This window comes from Bombus affinis, unplaced genomic scaffold (assembly GCF_024516045.1).
Source record: "Bombus affinis isolate iyBomAffi1 unplaced genomic scaffold, iyBomAffi1.2 ctg00000075.1, whole genome shotgun sequence".
Lineage (NCBI taxonomy): Eukaryota > Metazoa > Arthropoda > Insecta > Hymenoptera > Apidae > Bombus > Bombus affinis.
The window spans coordinates 176,848-204,592 of NW_026108825.1; the positions used below are offsets into that span (position 1 = coordinate 176,848).

General features: G+C 36.4%; 1 protein-coding gene and 3 long non-coding RNA genes across 15 annotated transcripts in view; 3 read left to right on the forward strand and 1 right to left on the reverse strand.

Moving 5' to 3' along the window:
* Positions 1-25,024, forward strand: part of LOC126927129 (uncharacterized) — a 46,249-nt gene extending 21,225 nt beyond the window's left edge. The window contains exon 2 of the long non-coding RNA XR_007715186.1: positions 24,557-25,024. This is a non-coding gene — a long non-coding RNA (uncharacterized LOC126927129). The remainder of the gene's footprint in view (positions 1-24,556) is intronic.
* Positions 1-27,745, reverse strand: part of LOC126927122 (immediate early response 3-interacting protein 1-like) — a 130,958-nt gene that overhangs the window by 72,108 nt on the left and 31,105 nt on the right. The gene's annotated exons all lie outside the window — the stretch shown is intronic.
* Positions 1,041-5,896, forward strand: LOC126927123 (uncharacterized). Of its 12 annotated transcripts, none has more exons than XR_007715173.1 (7): positions 1,042-1,708; positions 2,505-2,844; positions 2,921-3,337; positions 3,412-3,641; positions 4,175-4,464; positions 4,683-4,784; positions 5,085-5,896. It is a non-coding gene; the product is annotated as an uncharacterized LOC126927123 (long non-coding RNA). The 12 variants fall into 12 exon arrangements; XR_007715172.1 differs by having other exon boundaries at positions 1,043-1,708; positions 4,683-4,776; XR_007715176.1 differs by having other exon boundaries at positions 4,175-5,606; positions 5,729-5,896.
* LOC126927139 (uncharacterized) lies at positions 16,108-22,561 on the forward strand. Its single transcript, XR_007715208.1, has 3 exons — positions 16,108-16,253; positions 16,322-18,363; positions 22,542-22,561. It is a non-coding gene; the product is annotated as an uncharacterized LOC126927139 (long non-coding RNA).

The following is a 27,745-nucleotide window of genomic DNA, read 5'->3' on the forward strand; positions in this document are numbered from 1 at the left end:
GACGAACGCGATTAAGGAAAATTAATTATCTCTGGTCGACCATATGAAACATTTGTTTATCCTCGTCGAGTTAAGCTTTCGTGGACTTTGATAATTAATTAGCGACATCCTCGAAGACATTACAGTCGATTAATCGGGATAATTGAGTAACCCGGCTTTCCTCGTATCATTATCTACCATTTTGGAATCCTTTCTATTCCACACAACTGGTATCTGCCTCAGCTCTACTTCAATTTCCTTGCTCTCGTCTCGACTTATCGTCCCGAATTTCCGTCTACGCTTGCCAATTTCCGTGTGTCTTCTGATTCAAGATGATCTTACGATCCTTTGCTTCGTATTAATTAAATTGGCCACGATAAGCGGGACAGCGTACGTGATATAAAGTTTTCATAAGTATTTTGACATTTTCAATAGGAAACTTGTATGTCCATATTGTACGCGCTACATGAAACATTTTGAAATTTCATTTCATTAGCACTGTAACATGACATGATTATTTTTCTTCTTTTTTGACAATTTGGAAGGATTAATTTAATAGACCAAGTGTAAAAAGATTTCGAAGAAATTGCAATTAGTCGAAAGAAGAAGAAAATAGCAAAGATCTTTCGATGTCTGTTACTTGATTCCATTGATCAACCAATTTCGATAAAATGTTCAACATATCTGTAACTGAACAACGTCATCGTCCTACGTACATGAACTATGAACTTTCGCGCATTTAGAGGAAATTTAAAAATGCAAAATTGCGCAAAATATACATACATATATATGTAAACTCCCTAGAGTTCATGTAGGATAGGGATTCTTTTCGTTTTACGGGTAGCACGACAGGCTGTGTTTCATGGACAGAACGATCTTCCTTTGTTTTACGGACGGCCATTTAAAGAAACACGTTCTTCCCAAACGAACGGACAGAGAGTTACATTAGAGACAGATAAGGTTACAGAATAGTTATTTAAGATTTTAAAGACTGAAGGAGAAATATTGGTAGCTAAGGACGTTGAAAATCGATTCTCGATTTTCAGGTAAACATTGTATCAAAGACTTGTTATTTCCCGTGTAGATAATTATCGTTATTTATTGTTATAGACGCATATTAATTGTTTATTTTTGTATTTTTAATTACTTCATAATAAAAAAACTCGATTTTCGGACTTCAGAATCGATCCCTGAATTATCCAATTATTGAACCTTATAAATCGACTTTCCCTACGCCATGTTGCTGAAAGTTAACCTACGCGTCGTCATGAACGAGAACGCAAAACAGTAGAAGATAGAGAAGATATAGAATCTATCAGAAGACCAGAAGACGAAATATGCTGTATTTTCCCCCCGGAATATCAAGAAGAAAAGTACCATCAACAATTATTCAGTTTACCAATAGTGAAGAAGGTCGCAAACAGTCTAACCAAGGTAGGCCAATGTAGAAATATTAAACTCACAATAGATGACGAGACAGCAACATTGTATATCAATACGGATTCAAGCTTCGCATTCCGAGACATTGTCTTAGAGGAAGCAGAAATAACTCGCACAAGAAAAACAAAGACGGAAATTGACATGGTAAAACTTCTAGAGACTCTCCGAAAATGAGATAAGAGGGAAATAGAGGAAATAAACTTCAATATAGAACAATTTGAAGGAACTCGAAAAGCCACAGACTGGATATCGGAGCATGAAGAGGAATGCAAAAGATACAAAATAAAAGGTAATGAGGAAAAAGTCAAAGGTTTAAGAAAGTATCTAGGAAAAACAGCAGAAAGAAAGCAGTACCAAAGGAATCTGCTGAAAGCTGAAGGACACAACTGGGAAGATTGGAGGAAGCATTTCTCAAAACTTTTAATCCTTTGAGTGCTGTGGGCCCATATAGGTGTCTGGTGAAAGCTATCAGTAAGGACTAAGGATATATATACTCGTTTTCTGTAAGTGACTGGCATGGACTAACGACACATGTATGGGTTTCTCAATTGTTCCAAACACCTACGTAGAAGTAATACTACTACATTTGTGTGAAATAAATATAAATGCATTCCTTACGGCATTAAACAAATGCCAATAGTGTCTCCTTATTGTTGAAGTGATCACCACTTGTAAGAAAACTCTACATATGGTTTTGTTAGTTTTCTCAAGCACTGAGATTTTCACATACAATTAAATTATTAACTTGTGTTCTATTTACTAAATTTAGTTTTCTAGTTTGTTACCCAAATTCTAGTTAATTGTAAATTTCAATGTTTATAAGAAATAATTAAAAATAATTAAAAAATTTCTTCAATCATTTAATATCGCGCAAAAGAATTGCTATAACTTATAACGATTTGTGCTTTGAATAGTCAATCAACAGAGTTCAATCTACCGAAAAATTATTTCGTCCATAGCGATCGTCAGCGCTAGATACGCGCTGTAAGTACGGACGGCATAGGCCGCGAGTATTCAGCACTCAAAGGTTAAGAGTAAAGGTTGGTCGGTAATACGATATGCTTACAATTTTATATACCTTTCAGGTTCGTTCATAGAATATACAATAGAGAAAGAACGACTAATATTGGAAGTAAAAGAAGTAAAAAGAAGAATGCCTGAAGATGTGAGGGTGCACCTGATTGTCATTGGATTACCTATCGAAATCCAAGATAAAATCGAAAGAGAAAGTATACAGTCAACAAATAACCTAATGGGAATTTTGGGACAATATGAAGATTGGAGAAACTGATTCCATAAAAATTATCCGTGCAGATCGATACCCAGTAATGACATCCAAAGAAATTCGAGTATGCGAGAAAGAAGAACATTAAATTAATTTTCACCTCGACAGACTGTCCATCCTCCAATGGACTAAACGAGAGGGTAAGTCAGACATTAGTAAACAGCATCAGATGTAAGATCAATTCGAAAAAAAAGAGAAACTGGACAAAAATTGCAGAAGAAAGCGTAGAAGAGTACAATAACACCAGACACAGTGTAACGGGATTTGCCCCAAATCATTTACTGTATGGAAAAATGATTGAAATCGTCCCTAAGGGAATAATGGAGAATAAGATAAACCTAAAAAGAGACAGAGGAGAAGCATTCAAAAACTCAACAAGAAATTTCGAACTCAACAAACAAAAATACGATAAAAAAAGAAGAGAACACGAATTTAAAATTGGTGATATAGGCTTCACCCACAACGGAAACAAAATGAATAGAAATAAGCTGGAAGAAATTAGGAAAGGACCTCTCAAAATTCTAAGAAGGATTTCAAACTTCATATATGAAGTGGATAACGGTAATCGGAGATCTGATGGGAATTTCTTCCACTCAAGTAAGCTGATCCCTTATAGAGAAGATAATTAACGATGTAATTATCAACACGAGGAGGGGAGATGTAAACTCCCTAGAGTTCATGTAGGATAGAGATTCTTTCTGTTTTAGGGGTAGCACGACAGGCTGTGTTTCACGGATAGAACGATCTTCCTTTGTTTTACGGACGACCATTTGAAGAAGCACGTTTTTCCCAAACGGACGGACAGAGAGTTACATTAGAGACAGGCAAGGTTACAGAATAGTTATTTAAGATTTTAAAGACTGAAGATTTAAGATTTAAAGATTGAAGAAGAAATATCGGTAGCTGAGGACGTTGAAAATCGATTCTCGATTTTCAGGTATACATTCTACCAAAGACTTGTTATTTCCCGTGTTGATAATTATCGTTATTTATTGTTATAGACGCATATTAATTGTTGTTTATTTTTGTATTTTTAATTATTTCATAATAAAAAAAACTCGATTTTCAGACTTCAGAATCGATCCCGGAACTATCCAATTATTGAACGTTATATATATAATAATATAAAAAATAGTTAAAATATTCAAAGTACTATGATTTCTCTAATACTTGTTAGGTAAAACAATTTTCTACCGAGGTTCTTCTCTCTTAATTGCATTCTCGAAAATATGAATTTATATAAAAATCCGTAGTCTAGTCTAACTGATATAATATGTGTTGTTTAAATTTTACTACAGGCCCAGATAAAAAAGACGTAAAAAGTGACCTTTACTTCCTATTTCGAAATTCCAACCGTATTGCTATTTCTTCAAATTATCTTTACACGTCATCCAGTAATCTAATCTTTCTAACTTCCCCAAAAAGATGAAGTCGCTTGGCTGGATTTTAATAAAGTTATTATGTTTCAAGGAACGTGTGCTGATATTTGATCGTCATCAAGGAAGCCGTGCTTTGCTGTAATATTAATGAATCAGCGTATATTTATACTTGGGTAGATATTAAATGAAGATAATATATAGGATAAAGTGGAAGATAATATTTCAACAGATATCACAGAAATATAGTAGAAATATAGTACGATGATTATGATAATATGGACATGATACAATGGCTGAATGGATTTAATATGATTCTTTTAATTAATCGTGACGCTAGGTTTATCTCTGCATCGAATAATCAATTGGAACGTGGATATAAGGGTAAGAAAATTAAAATGGTGCGAGACAAGCGGTATGTAACTTTATAAAATTAAATCTGCTAAGGAAAATGTGCAATTTAACAGATAAAATAATTTATAATACACGCAACATGTTTATAAAATTTTTTTTATGAGACGTATTCAGATACAATACTTTCGTAAGCCCCTGTTTATTTGACAAGGTCTACAGCGTATTCACCGTTCTACTCTTTTCGCTAGATGCTGAGGGTACTCGATAATCGAGTGACTTTCGTGACTTCGAGTGATTTCACTCAACGTCCAACGAACAGCTCGAAGCCGAATACCAGGAATAGTAAGAAAGTATTTACCAATCATTTTAAAATCCTGGATAAATCACGTACATTTGTTAAAGATAAACAAAAGAACAGAATTAAATATTCCAGAGCTACAAGAGGCTCCGCCCTTTTTTTTCTTAACAAGCTCTTTACTATTCGTCATGAGAATTTAACAGCAACAATTTGTGTCTCGCGTGACTTACAAAATTTTAATAATAAGATCCAACTGTAGAAGAGAGCTCTGGAATAATTTATTTCGGGTTTATTTGCATCTTATTTAAAGGGACAAAGTCCAAAGAGGGACTGATACTCTCTTTTTTTCCAGTTTCTTCTACACAGAAAGGAGGAGCAAGCTTACCCTTCGTACAATAAATAGAAGGAGCTACATACGTTTTTAATCGCGAAGATCGCGGTAAACTTACGAAATTTGGAAACGTCAAGGGTATCGTAAGGTTTCTGTGAATCCTTTTTATGGATTCCCGTGAGTCTCGATTTACTGCCGCTTTTCGTATTTCTTGTGCGTATTAAAGGACCTTGCACGACGCAATCTCAGCGGAAAATCTTAGCAATAAAACGTCCAGCTGTTAACCACAACTGGCATTGAAAAATTTGGAAATGTCGTAAAAGTCCAGATTGTCGAAGTAACACGTGCACGTTGTTCAAGTAACATCGTAAAAAACAATTTAGAGGAGACAATTATTATAATAGAATTTCTCGAATAATTAGTATGACGTGTGCCATGTGAATAAATAGTCGTGTTTGATGTGGTATTATTAGTTTCCAATCAAATTTAACTGTTCTTTTGGCAATCTACGTAAGAGATTCAAAGCAAACAAATCCATCGACTGTAAGTATTTATTAAACATTTCTAAACTCAAAATAAAAGAGGGAGAGAGAGAGAGAGAGAAAGAGAGAGACAGTAATGACTCGCCACTTTTTATTTTGCTAATCTAAAATAAATTTATTCAGCAGTTTACCAAGGCCCACCTTTACCTAGTTTGATGCAAATGAGAAACGGTAAGTGTTAGCAACACCATTTCCAAGAAACTTGAGGTACTATGTCAAACTTAGTTGACACGAGAAGCAACCACTGTACGCTTAACTGACGGTCACGGAATACATTACTTCTTGATACAATCTTCCTGCTTGATTTCCCTTTACCTTTGATTTTCTCCTACCTCTGGAAACCACTTTGGTATTTAATATTAACACAGTTCTTTAGATGGAACAACTAGCTCTCTCGATAAACTTAAATATAAATAGAGAACTTTGTTACGAATTTAATTTTAGAACAATTCAAAGTGATTAAAATTCGCGTTATGGAATTATTCCTTTCATAAATAAGCGAGTGGCTGCCGATTCAGATAAATTGAAAAATTAGTTGCGAAGAAGTAGAAAATGTTTTTTTATTCCCGTAGTTTTCTTACGCCAGGCGAATTAAAATTAACAGAGTTTTCTTATCATGCAGATTTCTGCATGTTCATCTAATAAACTGGAAATTTGCCGCAAGCGGCAAGCCACGCCGATTCGCCGAAACTCTTATCGAACAAAATAACTAGAAACTTCTTCCCTCGCTCTACTTTCCATACATGTGCTAGTTTCTCTATACATATTCGTTTTTCCATTTTTGTTGCAAACGCTTCTTCGCTTCGATGATCATAGGTTGATAAATCAAAGGCTTTATTCGAGCTTATTCCAGTCGAATTTTTTCCTTAGTTTTAATCAAAATTCCCTTCCATCCGTATTAATTTTGTCACGTATAAGCAGCTGAGTTTAATTTCGCTCTTCGTGCACGAACTACAATTCGTGAAATACAATTTATATGACCATCAACTCGACGGTCCACATTTACACGAATTTTTTCGACCGTATTTTAAATGCCATGAAATATCGGACCTAGTCAGAATATAATTTCTATCAAATTATTCGCGTACATTGCAATATTATTCGCTGTATTTCTTTGCACACTATACGTAGTATCGGGTAAAATGCGATGGTCCATGAAAGTGTTCGGAGAATTATCAAACCACTTGTACGTGTGTCGTATAAAACATTTCGAAACTTTATTAGCATTGTAATGAGACTGTAATATTTGCAAAATTTTAAATGAGTATGAAATCTACTCGCAATCGTTTTGAGGGGTAGTTTCATGCATATGAATTTTCTGTTTGAAGAAACAAAGGATGATGTCTAATATAACGAAAAACGACTGTTCAAATACGTCGGTGCCTTTTATGAAGCTCGTAATCCCTTGCTCGTAAACATTTTCAGATTTCTGTCAAATTTTCCCAATATAATCGCCAGTCTTTCTTTTGATATAGGGTTAATCAAGTTTTAACATGTTTCGCGCAACACACATACTATATTGAGGAAACTCGTTAATGGATAATTTACAGAAGAATATTGTCTCTAAAGCGCGATGCAAAGAAAAGACAGTGGTTCGACGATAATTCAATACGAATTACTCGTGAAAATGGATGCACGTTGCAAATGACCACGTTGTTAATTTAAAACGACGTTAACAGCATCGTGATCACACATTGTCGGACCCAAGGCATTAATGTTTAAAATTAGAAAACCACTTGCAAGTCTGGCTATATATTCGCGTGTTAGAACACTCTGGCCGAGCAAAAAATGTTTGCCTATGAATTATTCGCCACTTCTTCTGCTGCACGTATTTGCGTACATATGTGTTGCGCTCTATTTTTTTACCCCGCACGACAAAATCTTTTTCGTATGGTTCATGAAAAATCACACTTCTTGTGAACTCATAATTGGCAGATTTCTCGGTCAAGTTGATCCACAAACACATATTTCTTAAAGATACGTATACAACAATTAAATGTAAACGGAGATTTGTTTCATCTTCAGAACACCATAAATCATCTTAATCTCAAAATTATCATAAATATTGGAAAGAATACTCTACTTTGGTTATATCACATATTTTTCAATATTTGTCTGCATTTTTGTATCTTTAAATTTTTCACAAGTTCGATGATTCGTCATAAACGAAATATTTAATTGTCAGATCCTTTTGTATCCTTCGATTATCAAATTATTTTCAATATTCCGCACTACTTTTTATTCTATATATTAATTATCGTCAAATCTAAAAGTCTATCTAAAAATCTATCGTCGAGAATTATCTCGTAGTTTTTATTTCGGACCGATTTTCCGTTAAAAATTATTAAAGTAACTCCTCTGTAAGCTGAAAATGTGCTTGCAATTATTTCTAATGATATTAGAATTTTACGAACGCTTTCGTGTTTGGTCATCTTGTAAAATAAAGTCGAACGGACTTAACTCGATGTGTCCTGTTTATCGGTAACTCGATTCGTCAGAGATTTCGTAAATAATACCTTTTACTCTGCCTTCCTCTTTCCACCACTGTAGGACTTTGGCCTTCGTAGATCCGCTCCGCTTAAATTCGCCGCGTTTCACACGCGTTCAGTTCTGGCAATCCTACAATGCACACTTATGTGCTATTCACTCGTTACGTTGTCGCAACCCGGTGCTTCGTCGTTTCACGTTCCTTAGACCTTCAAGTCGACGAGATACTCTTCTTTGGCATTCAAACAAGAATCTATGGAACCAGAATATAAGAAATTAAAATGAAAATCAGCCGGCCGTAAAGAAATTCAGATTTCCATGAAAAAATTCGAATTTGTTTCTTTATTTACCACTGTGATAAAATGGTGGAGATTAGAAGGAAATCACTTAGCCGAAACATAAAATATGAAATGTCAAAGCTTGTTAATCTACGTATTACTTTTCTAACGTTTCTATCTATTATCGTGATTGCTATCGTACGTCTAATACTTTTTATTATTATTACAGGTAATTATTACTACAGGTAACTTTTTCAAATAGGGTGTTTAGAGTAGGTCGTAATCATTTATTGTTACAAGGAGAAAATCCACCGATGGATTCACTCCGAGATATCAATTCGTCGAAATCGACAGCGCGCCGTAAACTGAAGCGGAACTGGGATTCGTCGAGGATCCACGCTCCCTCGACGCAGTCGCAAAACACGATGCATCGTTTTGTCTACTCTTTCTCCTCTTTCGACGCCTGACATTGGCTGAAGGGCGCGCCTCCTCGAACCACCCGTTTTTTTTTCAAATCGTAATCAAAAACACACCTATTCGATCTAGGAAGAATGTTCACGTTAATCTATTTCTCTGTTCGACCTTTTTCTACCATATACTACAATCAAACACCCAATATTCCAATTGTATTTTTGTCAAATCAACAAATTCGGTAAGCAGATTCCGTACGATGAATTTCCTTGTATACTGAATGATGTAATTTAATCGGAGTTAATTAGAAATTCACGATAGACAGTCACGTTGAATTGTGGATAAATCATAACTGAAATATCTAATTATACAATCGGTTTAATTACATTATCATGGATGCAACATTCGTGCAAATGATACAATGAATTAGGAGTACACATAAACCGCGCGAGGATAAATATTCCGCGCCAATTTGGAATCGCTGAAGAGAGCTCGCGTTCATAAGTGGCAATGATTTCCCGTAGCAATGCATCTGTTGCATTTGGTCGTTCTGGATTAAATCAATACGACGCAACAGTAGCCAAACAGAGGCGTTATTTATTTTGCATCCTCCACCGTATTTTTCTTTCAGCATCGTCACCGATGGTCACTCCGGCGGATTAGCCACGCCAGGAATTTCTAGAATCGACCAGATTACGACTACGCAGCGCCGCGTTCCTTGTTGCGTTTGCGAATCCACTTGGAATTCAATTAGAATTCCTATGGTAAGTGACAACAACCAACAGATACACATCGAACCGTGACGCATACAGTTGTAGAATTTCAAGTTCCTCGTGCCGAAACGATTGGTAACCGTGTTCAGAAGAAAGAAAAGCACGCTAATTCTTCAGTCTGCAAGATTCGATAGTTACGATCGCCAGTTGTACACTGTTATACCGTGAATTGTGTACGAACGCGCGACGAAGATTTCAAGCATTTTGTGCTGAAATAATTGCTAATCGTACTGCACGAAGAAAAAAGAAATACGCAAATTTTTTGATATTTGAGTTTCGATAGTTGTGGATGGCAAAACGTTTGTAGATTCAATAACACGTGGCAAGGATTTCAAGTTTCTCCTGTCAAAACGATTGACGACCGAACGACGACGACGACGACAAAACGAAGGAAGGAAACAAAATTCCGGCTCTGAGTTTCGTTAGTCGCGAAACGTTCGTAGATTCGTTAACATGTGACGAAGGTTTTTAGTTTCTCGCGTAGAAATAATTGGCAAATGTGCCAAAAACATAAAACTTTGCTAATTTTTTAGTTTTCGAATTTCGTTGGTCGCGATCTTGGGACGTTCGTGAACGATTCATTAATATGTAACGAGGATTTCAAGTCTGCCACGTCGAAACGAGTAACACGAAAAAATAAAATTCCGCTAATCTCTTAATCTTCGAGTTTCGTTGGTCGCGATCGCAATTCGTTCGTACACGACTCGTATTGTGGATCGATGGTGAGATAGGAAATTGCGTTAATTTATATATTTGGTTAATTTATGCTTTCGTTGGAAATTTCGTAGCCTTTGCTCGCGATTAATCGACGAATTACTCTAATATGCTTCGCTTCTAAATTACTGTAAAAATTGCGCCGCATATACCAATGTAATTTCGGTCTATCGGGAGTGTCGATCAATTTTCCAGCGTGAATATAATTCTGCAAGTGTCGAATCATCTACCACGCAGAAATGGATCCTGTCGGTATACAGCTGCTACTGGAGGTCCGTTTGATCGATTACGATAAAAAGACGGACTTTTAATAAAATTATAGAGCCAGGAACAGGATCCATTGAAAGGAGAAGATCTTCGTTCAACAAGCTTCGAGGTAAGCAGAGATATTGACTCGCCGTTGTAACAATTAATCCTATTAATTCTCGATTTGCTCGATGGTTCCTTTTCCTCACTGATACTTGCGATTTGTCCTTTGTATCGTGTTCACAATCGTTTCGTTAAAGTCCTGATAAATTTCAGTGTATTTAAATTCAACTTTCAACCCTTCAATTCCAAACGAAATATAAACAGAAGCTTCGTGGTTTTTATATATTCAACTCGTTTGATAGATATTTATTTTATCCTTTTTATCTCGGTTTAAAACGTTGATGTTTTTGTCGTCGGATTAACTAGATCAATTGACAGTGATACGTATGTTCACAGATTCGTGTTTCGTCATTTCCTGTTTGCTATCTATTTTTCCTTTTTTGTGTTCCATTCATTTTCTTTTCCAATTATATCGTCTCTACTAAACAAGCAAACAGAAAGGGAGAGGTAGAGAGAGAGAGAGATAATTTTGTGGTATTTTTGGAACAGCATCTTCTTCAGGTTATCCGAAATTTTACCACCCTTCCTTCTGTCACCAAGTTATGATTGACCCTGTTCCATCCAAACGAATAAAATGGGCGCCCCGCAATCACTGTCATCTTCATAACCCACATGCTTCAGCTACAAAAGGATAGTGGGTGGTCCAGATTTGCCGCTTATCTACCAATCGTTATGCCATCCTGTCTGGTTTGGTTAAGTAGGAAGCAAATAGGGATACCCTAAGCGGGTTTGGCGTTTCGTTGAAATCGCTATAAAGGTATACACGGTACAGTCTGGTCTCCGTGCCAACGCAAAAGGAAAATACAGCATGAAAGGAAAATACATTGGTCGATGAATGTCCCGAGGGAAGAGGAATAAGACCCGTCGACGCAAAATCTTAATGGATTTCGTGTCTATCTCAAAGAAAGCTTCTAGTAATCGAATATACTAAATACCACTAACATTATGAGATATCTGAACGTGTTTCAGTGTTTATAAAAAAAGAAAACATTTGATACTTTATTTTATGTGCTCAGCAGTTCTAAAGTATATAGACTTTATAAGTATATAGACTAGGTATATAGACTAAGTATATAGACTAGTATATAGGTATAAAATGTATTTTAATCAAAGAGTTATTTAAATGAACCTGCAAGCTTTTTATTCTTTATAATTGCCATAACTGCGTATAATAGAATATTACGATACAATTACATTGACATTTAGAAACCAATATGGAATAATTAATATAAATTATTAATAATTATATATAATGATTAATGGAATTATTAATTGCATATCTGCTACTATTTTGTAATTACGTATCTTCAGATTTTCCAATTTGCAATATAAATTAAATTCAAGAGCAAACTGGGTATATCCAAGCTTAATTTTCCCCTCCGTTTAAATTTTTTAAATATTTGAAAAATTTCTAATTATCGATATCTCGTTTACACTGTACAATTCATTATACTATACGCCCATGAAATGAAAGGTTTGAAGTTTTTCCAATAGAAATAAATGTTTGAGGAAGTATAATTGTATGAAACGTTAAGGATCGAGGATCTAAAGAGATCATTTAAATGTATAATTATTTATTGATTCTACAAGAAACATAGTTAGTGCTGTTTCCGATTTTTAATTTATTATTGCGTACATTTCTGTAAAATTCTAGTTAACCAAAAGCGTCCAGATACTTGTGAATGGTAGTGTATGTACTCTAGTAAGGAAAAAAAAAAAAGAAAAAGAATAAAGGAAGCTAACAAGGAACGAGGGAAAAATGAATCAACGTTTATTTTAAATTCTGTATGGTAACTTTTCAGTGCAGCCGCTCGAAGTTTCCCGCGATTAATTTACACGATGTCGAGTTAGTAGAACTTCGCCGCTGGTTCAAATCCATAACTTTCGGTATGACGGCTGTGGTTTTATCGCACTCGACGCGACAGTAGTTTGTACGTAGCCTATCTGTTGGAAATAATTGAAGAGGAATTAAAGCAATCCTGATGCGTGCAATGATTGAAACCTATGTTATTATCGAAGTTAAAATGTCTCGATAATAGTATTATGCCATTTTTCTCTAACGCTATGAAAAGACGCCTTGTTGTGTTTCATAGAGGTCGCGTGTACAAAAGAGAAACTAAAAACATAGGAGTTAATTGAAACGAAGTAAAACTGGGAAGTGTATCAAAGAAACCAAAATCTCGGTATATTTTTAATTATGTTAATTGAAGCTAATTCTATTATGAGCTACGAATGTTTATGCATATTTATATTTTTGATATAATTAAAGACATCAAGTTTAATTACAGTTTAATTAAAGATTTCGCTCACTGAACATTATAACGAGTACTATATTCTGAATATTTTATATTATACTTTTGTTTATTGCGTTTTCTTTACATACTCATTTTTGCATATAATAACTTATAACAATAATAACTTATAATGTTACTGGTAAGTTTAATTATACAAGGAGACTTTGTAACTGCATTACAATGTCTCTATACAAATTAAAATGATACTATTTGCTCCGCGCGTTAAGAGTTATGCATAGTTACGAAGGAAACAATTCCGCGCTCAATTTCGGAATCAAAGTGACATGGTATGTACACGATACGACCTATCGGGTTCGATGATGCCATTTTCACGCTACAATCGATGCAATCAAGAGCATTTAAGTTGACCAGAGCGTCGTTGGAATACCAAACGATTCCGTTACCTTATGCCAACCACTATCCGTTAAATCGCAAACGTCGATTCGTAGTATTCTGGTCGAAATGGGACAGACATTATGCAATTCACTCACAGAATTTTTCGAGGTATTTGGTTTTTAGCAATCTTCATGTAGTTTCGGATTTTTTAGAGAAATTCTTGATATTTTGTTTCTTTTATTGCCATTGGTTAATTCGTAATAGATAGTTCAACTGACCAGAAATTTACGATATCACAACATTGTCGCACTTTGCGCGCAATCACCGTTATTCCCGATATATGGTAACTGATGTCCTCTCATAGAGTCGGGAATGGTATTCTAAAAGAAATTCTGTGTCTGCGCCGTTCTAGTCGTAATTCGACGAAAGTATGCATTTCAAAACAACAAATCTCATGAAAGAACAGGTGTTATTACGGTAACATTTTCCTCTCATCGAATTCCAATTGAAAATGTCAAATTTCTTTGCATGGCGCTTCCACAGGCATTCTTTTAGAAGTATATCCCTAATATTTTTTTTTTCTAATTTAGCAGCAATTGCTAGGCTGGATTAACGATAGGTATTAAACTCATAAATAAGACCTTTACTACGGTTCACGGTATGGTTATTGAATCCCCTGGTAAAACTTCGAGAAATATTGACAATACGTTTTATGTCTTTTTATAGTATTCCAATGGATATAATGTCCGCCATTTTTTTTCAATTTATGTGTCTTTAGGAACACCGGGAGACCATGATATATTCCAAAGTGATTTTATCCCACATATTTTTTCGAATTTAATTAAGTGATACTTTACATGCATAGAAATGGTATTTTACGATGGCTTAATAAAAATTTCCTTTTGGAACCATGAAAAAGTAGACGTTCTTTTAATATCCATTTCCTTTGGTTATATCACGTAAATAAGTGCCATCTATGCTGCAATTTCATCGTAAAAGCAAGCCAAACTTTTCAGTTGAGTATTCGACGAGAGAGTTGAAGATAGCTTCCGTTAGCTAACACTGCCTCCATCTGGTGGCCGTTACATACATTATTCCCAATGCGGGAGATTCTGATCGATGAAACCCAGAATCAGCGCGCTCCATTATCCCTCCTGGATAAGAACAATCGCACCTTTCTCTACCGCAAGAGTAAAATACCAACGATAAAACACGAATCTGAATATCCCACATGCCTTCCATGAAAAGTAAGCTTTGAACGCCATCTGATACACGCTTGATCCAGGAAAAACAAGCGAAATTTTTGCCAGCTTTTTGTTACTGACATCTACGAAACGACACACTTTAGCATTTGCTGGCTGTCCGTAATTTGTCGAATAACTTTCGAATTAACCATGCAAATTTTTCGCTCGACGTGATTTGCGTGCTAGTTTTAAAGTTACTCATTCGTACAGCGATAATACCTCAAAATTGCTCCTCGCTAAGTTTACTTACAAAATTGCTATCTCGCCATACAACAGATTAAACCGACAGATCTATAATCGGCTTATGTTTGTACCGTGATAAAAAAGTTTGCTCGTATAATCGGTTAGCCAAACGAACGAGGGCGTAAGGTCCTCGCGGCGCCTGTTTCGCTGTGGATTCGTTTAGTGCCGCAAGAGAAACAAACAGTTGCTTTTTCCGTCGCAGTAAATTCATTCGTTTCACGGATCACTGTGTAGCTATGCATATATGGCCAGGTGGGAAAAGCACGACACTAGTTTGAAATGGTAGGCAGTTTCTTTGAAAGAGCTATGCCCCACTCGACCGGAATTATAAAATCAGAGTCGAGTGTTTGCACCAAATATTTGGTCGGAGAACGAAATGGCAGGGAGGAGAGAAAGAGAGAGAGAGAGAGAGAGAGAGAGAGAAAGAGAGAGGGATGGGGAGAGGGGCGAGAAAACGCCTCCATTCGAGGCCACACGGTGTACACTTCACTGATCCATATTTCAGAAGACGGCCAACTTTCATGTATTCAAAATTCAAACACATGTTCGAATCGAGTCGCGAAACTCCAATATCGAACCACCGGGACGATATTTCATATTCCATCAACAAGTCTTTTCGAATATTACATTTTTATTTGCCTCCTGGTGTTATGTAACAGCATGTTCTGTAATTCAAGTCGAGTGGTTTTCCCAGATACGAAAATTGTATTTGACGTCGTTCAAGGGAACACACTAACTTTAGAGTTTGAAACAGTGAATTTGTTTTTTGTAATTTTTGTGAAATTACTGATATCAGTTCAAATTTGTGACAAAATTACGGAAATAAATACGCGGGAAATTCTTAATTTTTATTCTAACATTTCTCTTAGATATTTTCGAAACTATGGTTCTTTACCCGGTCGTTATAACATCTACGGAACTATTGGTGAATTTGTTCAAGAAGGAATATATTTTACACAATGCACTCTACAATGTAGAACAGGATTTAAATCATTATTTATTCAGTTATTCACGACTTCCTTATTCTCTCTCCATCCTCTTTATTGCTTAATCCTTCATTGTGTCATCGGTATTTAACAATTTGCGTATTATGTGGTTGAAATAGCGGTTCAAGTAACCGCAAAATGAGTTCCATTTACCACTGTTGAAGGCGATTAAGAAATTTTAATTAAGGCCAACTACGATGGTACGTATGGACGTTTGAATATTCGCACAGTGGATAAATTCCCGGTGACGAGGACTCGTTCAAGCATGTCAACTCTTTATCTTAAACCGTTTTAATTACGATGGGACACGGAGTGGAATCCGCTAAGTCGATATGTGCAGATGGCATTGACGTGCACCTCAATACAACTACGATCACGTGAATGAAGTAAGTCTGTTCGTGGCTCCTTATTCTACTGCGAGAGTCCTTGCGTTTTGAGTATTCTCAGAAGAATCATAATGCAACGAAACGTAGCTATTACCACGCTTTTTAGCTTCAATAATTCTTATACAAGGTATTTTCTATTTTGTCGTTAAAAAGGTAAGGGAATTTTCAAGCGAAAATAAGAGAAATCTGTTGTAGCGAATTTCACAGTAAACGCTTTATTACAAAGTTATCAGCCACTATTGAACACAGTTTGAAATATAAAATATGCGCATGGGAACAAATTTGTTGTTGCAGAATATATAAAAGTAACAACGCAGGAAGAATTAACACAACTAATTAATAAGTTAGTTGTTGATATTTGATAATATTCTCGCGATATCTTCAATATAATAAATTTGATTTATTTATTTATGATTTATGACGAGTTGGTCGACTATTTTTACACATTTATGGGAATTTTCAAGCTGCAAAAATACACAGAATATAAAACATAAAAAATGTATTTGAGTATTTTATTTACAAGTTCATGTCAGGTCTTACTAACGAAATGTTGTTATTTGTTATATTTAATAAATAAAATAATTCTCTACCTCGGGTGCATTTTTTAAATCAATTTTATATCCATAAAAAATATGCATTTGCATAAATAGTTTACTGCTAAATTTTATGTAATATCTTTTTCTTATTTTCACTTGTAGATTATGCTCTCATAGTTTGACTAAAAAAATTTTACGTTTTACACACCCTACGTGCGATACATATATCACATAAGCGAATTATAACTCGGCTAACATTTCTCACACGTTAATTTGGAAAAATATCGGCGATCGTACAGCAATAGAGTCAATAGGGGATCTTTTCGCTTGAAAGATCGACGAGCAACTTTTTAATTCGCTACAATCTGCAGTTGTTTCAATATTTAACCGTATCGTGATACGTTTTAGTCCGTTTGTATACAATCTGTATGAAACAGAATCATAAAGCTTTTAATCCTGTTCAAGCAATCTAGTGAACCATAATGGCATGCATTCCTTTATTGTGAATTCTGCCGTAAAAACAATAGATGTTATGAATATTTCTCATACTCTTTCTCGATTTACGTGCACATGGATTAATAAATATCTATAATAATTGTTTCGAGAACCTAAACACCCACGGAAGATATCAATTTGGGCCAGAAAAAGAACTCCACCAGTGAAAAACAGCATCGATCTCAAAAAGTAAAATTCTAGCAGTAAAAAGAAAACAGCACACGCGTAACAAAAAGGACGATCTAACAATAAAAATAAATGTTTAAGTGGGCGTAACAATATCAGGAGGATTTTAGAAATGAGAGAGACACTTTGACGATTACGAATAGAAGAAATTACAATACCAGGAAATAGTAGAAAAACCAACGTAAAGATACAAAATCAAACGGATATCATCGATCAAAAGGCGCAGAGATTGCTAAAAGAGATTGCAACGATAAATGAAGGTATTGGAGAAGAAAATTCTATCGACGAAAGAGATAGAAAGAAAGAAAGAACGTGAAAAGGAGAGGGGCGAATTGCACGATGTCTTGACTCGGAAACGATCTGCAAATTCCTAAGATATTCTAGGGTTTATAGGGGCGTATGCCAGAAATCCAAGGACGACTTAAGGTACAATGGAATTGAACTATAAAGTTTTCAACGCGAAAGTACGATAGTACCATCTACGTATACATGTTACACATCGATATCATGTTATGCGTGTAACTGAATGTCGCTTGCATCCACCCATCACCTTCTGCCATTACAATTATATTAACTTTCCATGAATATCATCGCAATAAATCAAGAATCTATTTAATGCACCGTAGCTGTAACATTTCTATGCGAACTTATATTCAGCGATTCCTTATCGGTAGAATATATTAATTTCCATCGAGATCTGATCGATGGAATGAATTATGCTTGGTTACCGCGTGACGGCCACCTCGACATCAACGTGGTAAACGACGTCAATGGTGAAACTCGATCAGGTTGATCGAAATCGAAGGATCACCGATTCACAGGGGTAGCTTGCTATATCGCGACCGGTCGACGGCCGGTGGGGGTTGCTTCCTGGGTCGCACTTTCTGGTGTGGGTAGAGCAACCACCGCCAGTAGTATCACGGTGACGAGCAGACGCGGTTGTCTTCTACCTTTCTCGCCGATTTCTTGGTTTTCGTTCAGTATCCGCTACGGCCACCCTCGAAACGACGTTCATCAATCGTAAGTAAATTGTCACTATTCTACGACACGTAAATTCCTCGAGACATTTGAATCTTCCTTCCCGGATTTTCGCCCCGTTTGTCACTTTGCCTCCTTTTGTCCTTTCGCGCGTCTTGTGTGATCAATGACGGGACGTGGAAATCAAGCGTAGATCAAAGTAAAAGTGAGGAAAAGTTTGTGTAACGATACTCTGCTCTATTGATATTTCTAGGTATGTGTGGAATTTCTGGCGCTCAATTCAAAAATAAAAGCTGCACGTTCGATCGGTAAAACAGTCGATCAACTCCTAACGTTCCGACGCAGTTACGTTGCACAAAGTGTACATTTTAATCGATAAACTTGCATGTATCGCGTAAATGATGTTTTTGTAAGAACGGTGCGTGCTTTTCATCGATTTTATTGGCTACGGGCAATCTGTTCCATAGAGTCTATTTAGATTAAACCACAGTTTTTCGTCGCGTGAGACCAGACCGCAGCATCTAACAATGCGATGTCTATAGTCACGTCATTGCATTACACGCCCCCCTCGTCGGTTAAACGATCAATTTTAATTACGCGCACGAAATTGTGCCGCTAATTTAACGAGTAACTGACATGCCAGATCTCGTCACTAATCTTCTTGTTCGACACTCAATGATGTCTCCTTCGTTTTATTCAAATTGTATGCAAATACGCGTTGGATAGTTATCGCTCCGACGAAGTTACCGCGCGGACCACGACATCTATGTTCGATATCAACGTGAAAATTCAACGACACGAACTTTGAATCGGACACAAGAGGTTAGGAATTTGCAGTTTGCTTTGCATTTTCTAACTAATATAACTAGACAGAAGCTGAACTATCTAAGGATGATAGAGCGGATGACTATTTCTGGAAATTGAATTATTATTTTATCGCTAGATAAAAAGAAACATTCACTGGCGAACACTCCCTTACCCTCACGCAGGCACTAGCTGTACACACATGCACATATCTTAACCTAAGCCTACGTGTCTCGTAAGAACTGTACCATCTCGTTGTTGTCTGCTGATTTTAAAACTAAACAGAAGCTGTATTCCTTTAAACTATTTACAATGTAACATTTATCCTAACTCATACATTAACGCTACAATTAATAAATTCAAAGAACGCCGTTTCGGGGATAGCAGAGCGTAGGTAGAGATTTCTACCAAAGCTATTAGTCGAGAAATTCTGATTAATTAACATTACAAGTGGCAATTTCCTAGAGAGAAACAAATCAGAATTATTTTGTCGAGGACTGTTACGTGTTAGAGTACGTAGGGGTATTTTGTAATTTGCATTTATCCGGTATAACTTAATATATGGAAATTTATATTTTTATTCGTGTTTTTAAATTTTGTTCATTATATTTGTCTTAATCTTGTTTCGATTAAGATTTTCATTAGAATATTTCTATACGAGTCTACCGTGTTATCTGTTTGACAGATTCAATAACAAATTAGGATTGTTCTTTCGAAATAGAATTGTGACACGTTGAATAGGAAATTTTCTAACTTGCATCCTTGTGGTGAAAAATTTATATGCTTTTCAATCTGAAAATTTTACTTAAAGGAAACTCGCCTTTCCTTTAGAACTTATGCTTTTCGTTGAATTTTGATCGATTTTCATTGTGAATTACTACGCTAATTTTGTGCAGAGAAACAAACACAGATTTGTTCTTTTGATAGAGATCTGTTTTATGTTAAATGGAAAATTCCTACGTAAAGGTTTCGTCCATGGCATTTTCCTACCGTCTTGATCGTTGAACCTCGATCGATAGAACGTCTCTAACGATATTTTAACATTCCGGTTATTTTGATAATTGAACGTTCCACGGGAGAATGATTCTCCATGACTTATTATCGTGTTTGGCCTCCTTGCTTCCGTGACGATCAATATTTGGATCGTGGCTTGCTTAGGATGCTTAAGGTTAGATTAACTCGTATTTTTATGCGTCCCCAGCTCGCGTTATCGGATCGCGCACCTTTTACGACCAATTTCCCGTTTCTTTCCGGCATTCTGCACCCGATCGCCACATTTACGGCGTCGAATCGATGAAAATGTAACACAAAGGTTGCAAAGATGGACAACGAATTACGTAACACAAAGGTTGCCAGCACCGACGAAGAATTCCGTGATGCATTCAGACAACGCGTAAGAAACCGACTCGTTCTCTCTCAGAAGCACTTTCGATTAATTTAACATCGAACTGGTCTATGAAAAGCTTTCAGAAATTACATTATTTAGGAAACCGGTGGTGAGATGCATTCGCGATTCGAACGAGATCAAAGGAATTTTCTCGAATCTTCTAATTCGATTTTAGAAAAATACGATCGCGAGCTGCCTTTATTGTTACATCCTTGCGTTCGTAGTGTCGCACGTATATTCTAAAAGTGTCACAACTGAAAACTATGAGGAAAGAACACGATAAGTTTCTTATTCTCTTTTGATAAAAAACAGCTTTATAATTCAGTACGCCGTCGATCAGCCTATTACCTCAATTGCTTTTTGACTCTGGAAGTAAACATACGTTTCCCCATTCTCTTCGCAAATTTTCGAAATTTATCTTGTTTCATTCGTTTATTCATACGGGCAATACTCTTTGGTTTAAGCATAATCAACACGAACATACATTTATCAACGTTTTACGGTTTTATCCACTTTACCCGGAAACACGTGCGTATCTCGAGAACAATAAAACAGATATTACACGATTTCGAGGGGTTTATCATGGTGATGTTTATTTCACCCCGAAGAGTCCTTGAAAAGCCCAATATTTTCTTATTCCACGTTCCTGCAACCACCATACAACATCAAAACATTTTCAGAACATTACCTGCTTCTACTACTACGTACTTTCCGCATAAAATATTATCGAAATATTAAATCTCAAACTTGATATATCGACATTATTGGCGTTATCCATTTCTCCGGTAGACTTTATACATCATTGATGGTTCTAAAAAGAGCTGTTTATGCGAGTACGTGTGTATGCACCGAAATACTATCCCTGAAACGACTAGTCGTTTCTAGATGTTTAATACAACTTCGCATCCTTCTTAAGAATTAATGTCCGGATATGGGTTTATGCAAAAAATATAAATAAGAAGCGCTTCAACGTCAGTTATGAAAATATGAAAAAAAAAGAATATAGTTCCCATTTAAAAAACACAAGCGTTACTTTCACAGGGCTTTTCAAAGTTATTCCAGCATAAAATAAATATCGGCATAATATGACCCCGTCAAAATTGTATAACATTTGCCTGAAAATCAATTTTCTTGTCTCATCTATAGTTTTCGAAATATTTCCAGATAAAACTGACACACTGTATAATTGGAATATGGCGTTTGTCATACGTGATACAAAGACGAAGACGAATGTCAAGCGTTTTAAATGTATTCTTATAAACGTGGGCAACGATTTACAGAAAAAGCGTAGCTGGCGCGTGAGCGAGTGGCGTGGTCACATATACGTTTAACACAACTAAATATCGGATGTATAGAATAAGGGAAATTTTCTGAATGTCCCCGGAGAAACATCGAGCTCCGATAGCTGCAGAATTTCCCAGCAATTTATAATATAGTCGTTTGCAATTTTGAAGACAAATGTAGTAGCATTGGCAATGAATCTATGCGGTTCCAACGTAAACAACCCGAGAGACGTTAAAAGTAAATCGTAGTTTTAAAAAATTGCTGCAGCGGAGTCGCCAATTTTAGAAACAACAAAACGAAGAATTCTATGTTGAGAGAACAGTGTTCGAGATGCGGGACAAACAGAACGGTATAGAGTTCTCTGTTAGAGGATTTTAAAAATTTGCCGACGGTCTAGCGATAATGGCGATATTCTTGTAGCTGCTTCGCAATTTGGAAGATTAGGTGTAAATATAATTATTAAGACAAAGTACTATTTTTATATTCTCATTTTATATCTCCGATTTTCTTTTAATCTCTCTTTGGCTGTTTTCTTATCTAAACTCTGTTGAAAGGATTGAAAGTGAATTAATAGATGACGTACGCTAAGAACTCTACTCAAAATCTCAGTCTGTATCGTAAAATCATTTGCAGTGTACATGGAATCGAATAACAAGTGATACAATAATAATATAAATATCAGAATTGATGAAAATTGAGATCAAGAAATAGAAGTATAAAAAGAACATTAATTATGTTACATCAGATGGACGAGAGACTTCATCGTCTAACGTTTTAAATGAAATAACAATTCTTAAACGTTTCGATAATTTCTTAGTGATTCTTCAATTTTAATCAAGTTATCATGTTTCTGTTATCTCAATTTGTATACATGTCTGACATGTTAGTGCACGTTCCATTCGAGATCGGAAGCGGAAAATTACTTTGCGCGCGATCCAAATCAAACGTGAATCTGGCGAATCGGCCAGTTAAACGTACGTTGAACTTAATTATAAATAGGTGCAACGTCTTTCGTCGTTCGATGTTCTGCGTTAGAAATTACGACGATGCATGCATTGAATTTTATTCGGCTTTTTCGGATAACAACGTTTATACGCGTGTTTCATATTTATGGAATTTTGATTACGCCTTTATGGGTACCTACGTGAGCTATACTCTCATTAAATCAAATGGGTGCCGTGTAAACCAAACGAGATTAGCTGAACGTCGTTTTGGAGCAAAGAGACTTTAAATTGCGATTATTTCCACATAACATGCAGAAAATCGTTTTCCCTAAGTCTAATCCTTGAACGAGGTGGCACGAACTTTCGTAATATCGTGACTGTTTAAGAACACGATAATTTTTTCCTCGAGAATGAATAATACAATCGTGTTGTTTGATTTTCTACATTGTGATCGATAAACTTCGCAAATGTTGGACGATAATTTTGAGCTAAATTAATCGACATCGATAATATGGTGAACGATAATGTTACGATCAGCGTGCAAACCACTAGTTTGTTCGATTTCTTTCTCGTAGAGTTTATTGGATGACAAACCTTTTAATAATTCACGTTTCCTTTGTCAGAGATGGAAGAAAGGTTGTAATAAAACCTTTTCGCATCATCTTTTGGATTCTTCTTTTCTGGCAGATTTAAATGATAATTTAATATTATTTGTCGTTGTTGATTTATACGTCAAAGTTCAGAAGCACGTAAGCTTGTTTCGAATAGAACATAATATAACTGGGAAATTAGAAATGGAAACCAGGCCAATTTTATTCTACGTTAAAGCTATCGTGCAATATCGCGATACATTTTTTTTCAATAATTAATATGCAGTAAAAGAGATGGTTTCTGTATGTGTGAAACATTGTGATACACATTTTACATAAACAATTTCAATTTCGTATAATATACATATTCAAAAAATATACATCGCTGTCCATGAGTACTAGGACACGTACAGAAAGTTAAGTAAGCCTCGGAAACTTTATTTTAACACTTTCACATCCTGTAGCATTAACGTGTTGTCCAATGCAGACCAAGTGTCCGGTGACACCACGTTGGTATTACGAGCAAATCGATCCTTTGCGTAAACTTTACGAATTTGAAACTCCGGTTGCTGATTAAAATTACTAGGAAATTTGTACACGTTGATAATATTTATGAACGAGGTCGTATGTTGAGTTCACAAGACGACAATAAGTTACAGTGATATTCATCATTTACCAATTTCAAAATGTACCTTTCCTACCTTATTTGACGCATCTAACAGTCATCTATAACAGTCTCGCGTTCCCTTAGCCTATCACGACAGCAACCATATCGAAGATAATATCGGAATATGAGTCGCGTGTTCGTTTTCACTGGCAATAAAAGGGCAGGAATTACCTGGTTTCAGAAGAAACAAACCGTATCAAAGCCTTGGATTTTTTTTCTTATATTTAATCTCGTTGAGGATGTTACGCCGCGCAACACATCTGCACGCCATCCCGCGCGGCTTGCCAACCAACGGTCTACCTGTCGTCCTTCTAACACTCCATAGGCCCAAGGACCCACTATAAAGTTGCAATTCTAGCTGCATTGTTCGCACACATGGTCTAAGCACATCTGTTTGCCAGAAGACTTTCTAATTCCAGAAGTGTTTTCGGCCGGTTTTTAGAAAGGTCCTTGGGTTTATTATGTGCTCTTAAGAATTACGAAGAAAGCGGAGATATACCTAACGGAAAATCTGAGTTTCCCTATAAACAATGTCGCCTAGGACCCAAGTTCGTAGGAGGTTTCTTCCTCCTCTCTTCCTTCCTAACATTGGTCCCAACCAATCGACATCGCGGATTATTTCCCTCACTTTACTAACTGAAAATGTAAGCAACGAATCCGCGTTCTTCGTTCAAAGGGCACACCCATACCAAGCTTTCCTCCGTATTCACATTAGAATAAGCTTCAGAGATTGATCGTCTCTCACGGTGTCTAGAGTTCCCACAATCCCTATAACTCTCACCGTTCCTGTATCTTTCTGAGTTCCTTCATCATTTCTCAAGGTGCCTACACGGCCTAGAGTCTTCTAAGGCTCTCACTTATCCAGAACTCCGACAGTTCCTATAACTCTCAAGGGCCTAGAGCGCCTAAAGCTCTCCTTCTCTCATCCAAGACTAACCCTTCTCTCGTTATCTGTATCTTAATCAACGGCGTTACTACTTTGTGTGATTGTATAAAGTGTTGGAAATATACATTATTATAACTCTGACTCCCAGTGTTATACCGCATTAACCACCCCGATTATCCTAACCGAAATACGGGGATCGAACTATTCGTGGTGTCGATTATTCCAATCGTAACGGGAATTTACGACTCCCGTTGACGCGTATTCCAACGACCGCGTCTCCCCGCGATAGCTCGAAAAAACAGAGGAGTATCGCATTTATTAGTCGTTGCCACGTTCTATGTAGCTTATTCGTCGGGAAATTTTGCTGTAACAGAGCGCGAAACGCGTTATCAGAAGCGTTAACGTTAAGTAAGAAATAAAAACGAGTTACGGTTTCTTTACTGTTTAGCGACTTAATTTGCTGCGGATGAAACAACTTTGTTCAAGTATATATTGTAGGAGGAAAGAAGTTTTCTATAAAAAGCAAAGTTTCAACAAGGGGAAACTGAACGATCTACGATCCTGAATGGATTTAATAAGTTTCGTACGGGTGGTAAAAGAAAAGAGCAAAAGGATAGTAACCCTAAATCTTGAGATAAACTGGTAATGTCGGCAAAAATCCCCTTTGTATACGTTCCACGCGAGAATTTCATAGATTATCCTGCGAAATGAGAATTAACGTGCGCCGAAATCTAGAAGAGCAACAAAACAGCGTAGGAAAAAACGAAAGAATACAAAAAGCATTTGAAGATAAATATACCAGGTCCGGAACTTACGTTCAGCTTTGATTTCCTCTAATTGAGTATGTTGAGTATGGCGATTTGTACAACTTCAATTTCGCTACCCGTTACAGCTGGTTTATTTCCGACCTAATTTCCAATGTCAACAGAAGCTACGAGAATAAAAAAGCGAAACATTTTTAGTTCAGTTTTTTCCTCTAGCTCAATTTTGCGAAAATTCGTATCGTTCTCGAAAAAAATAGAAACTATTACAAACAATTTTTATTATTTTCTTTCGAATAGAACGGGATCAGGTTCGGTTCTGTTTGATTCTAGTACCATTTGCACGCGCAAAATCCACCCTTTACGAGCTTCGGCCGAGATTTTGCCTTCAAGGCAACTCTCGAATTACGCGACCGGTTGTAAAACAACACTTCTCCTGCAACCGTGCCTTTTTCTGCAGAACGATTCGTAGAAGCAAAACTTTTTCAACCTTTTTTATAGATGGTTTTCGCGTTTAATTCTCAGGGAGCGTGAATTTTAATGTCGACATCTTCTTGACCCTTTTCAACCCCTTCAAGTGACCCTCTTGCCAGCGAAACGTTCGTCAGAGGTTAAGAATCTACGCGAATCCGTGGATTCGAACAATAAAAGCGAAAGCCACTCCTCGAAGGAACGTCATTTCCAACCAGCCGTTCTTTTACATTCCGATTTTTGTTTTAACGTTGCGCCTTAATTATCGCGATTTAATTTATTTCAGCGTTACCTTGTCGTTCAAGCTGGTCCAGTTTCGAAATGTTACGGCTTGCCAGGGTTGTCGCGTGACGTTCGAATCTATAGCTTCGATAAGAAAGTTTTTTTTAGCAGGAACATGAATGATTCATCCTGTGACCGCAAGAGTCATCATTCTCGCCACGACAATTGCGGTTGAGTGATTAAAACGGTTGAATGAGTTCCAGCGAAAATTCACGAGAGAAGATTCTGAGGATTTATGGCAGTTCGGAATTCCGTTCGTCCAGAGAGAATCAACGTTCTCACGATCCGACGTCTTTAGGATTCTTCTCGCTATGGAACGTGCTGACTTTCAGGTCGTTGAAAATTTCACTTGGCACAAACAGCCGAATTCCGGATGGTAATTTATTGAATTTTTGACGCGAGCGAATCTCCAATATTTTCGTCCAGACATTTTCATCCTTTGGTTATCGAACTAAAACTTTCGAAATTTTGTTGCTCTTTTTCTACTAGTTTAAAGCATACGAAATGTCATGTATTCAAATGAAGATCTAGTTGGACATGATTTAGGACAATATACTTTTTCAACGACTTATCTTGTTTCTCGTTATTCCACTAGATGTTACAGGGTCCTCTAGCTATTATTAATATTACGAGGGAAATTTTACAACTTACAAAGTACCAGTATAGATAAATACTCTCGCATAACAATGACAAGTTTGATAATAAAACGAATGAAATTTTACGAGTACTTAGTATCTAGTGATAATATGCACGACCAACAAAATTTATCTCATACACGCGAAATGTGTATATACGTATAATATATAGTAATTATAACAGCCAAATTACTGTACGTGGTCACAGTCCAAAAATCGTAAACTGTATTATTCACAGGTAAGGGAAACTGTTGGTAAAAAGTTTCTACTGATAAAAATTTCGTTCACGGAGGTAACCACGTATCTGTGTCCACGTATTTCATGTTCCTGGATATGTAGTTCACCGGTACATGACGTCTATGAGGAAGCATCGCTACAATACAGTCCGATTTTCCCTACGTGTTACTCCTCTTTGTCTAATTCAACGCGTTCTTCTTTCGTTTTATTTCGTCTCTCCACGACGTCTGTCGTCTCGATTTTTGAGCAAGTCCAAGGATATCGACGTTAGATCGCGAGATAAAGGTTTCTGGACAGAAAAAGAGTATCTTGTTTAATTTACCCTCGATGATTAATCCATTCTCTGTCTGCAAAATGATTAATGGCCACGAAGAGGAGAAACTTTTTTCGTTCGCACTTAGACAGTGTACTTTCGTTTGCTATGATGTTGATCGGATAACTAAAACACACAAAGTTGCGAAATGGAATTGTGCAGA